Below are 619 nucleotides of genomic sequence, written 5' to 3' on the forward strand. Positions count from 1 at the left end.
GGGGGGAGACACCATCGGCCGGCCCGTGGAGTCCCCGTGCAGGGGCAGGAACAGAAGGGGCCGCCCCATGCCGAGCGGCAGCTTCAGGGCAGTCTGAGGGCCTGGACGCCGGCCAGCGGGCAGGGAGCGAGGCCAGGGAGCTGACGTCGGGATGGCCGCTCCGCTCCGCCCTCCGCTGAGCCCTCCCGGCCCACCCCCGGCCCCGCTGCCCCTCCCAGAGCCTCTGGTCCCGCCTGGCCTCGGGCCCCAAGCCTGGTCTTTGTCCCCCACTCTGGAGAGGCCTTTCCTCCCTAACCAAAGGACGGCGAGGCTCCGCCTCCTGCCCTGACGTCACTGTCGCCAGTGGCAACGAGGGTTCTGCAGACCCAACAGCAAAAGCCCCGTAGGGACAAAGGGGGCTGTGCCCCCACCCCACGTGGCTCAGGCTGGGCGCACCCCGCCTCTCCGGCCCCTGTCCCCCCAAGCGCCCCACGCCAGGCTGCCCACCCCCACCCCACCGTGCCCGTCCTCTCTCAGCGCCTGGGAATGGCTGCGGGGGCCCGGCCACGGGAGACACCGGGTCCCGGACACACGGGCGCTGTGTCTGCGCAGGCCTGCGGCTGCCTGCAGCCTGGGCGGG

This window comes from Condylura cristata, unplaced genomic scaffold (assembly GCF_000260355.1).
Source record: "Condylura cristata isolate star-nosed mole 26May11 unplaced genomic scaffold, ConCri1.0 scaffold00006, whole genome shotgun sequence".
Classification (NCBI taxonomy): Eukaryota; Metazoa; Chordata; class Mammalia; order Eulipotyphla; family Talpidae; genus Condylura; species Condylura cristata.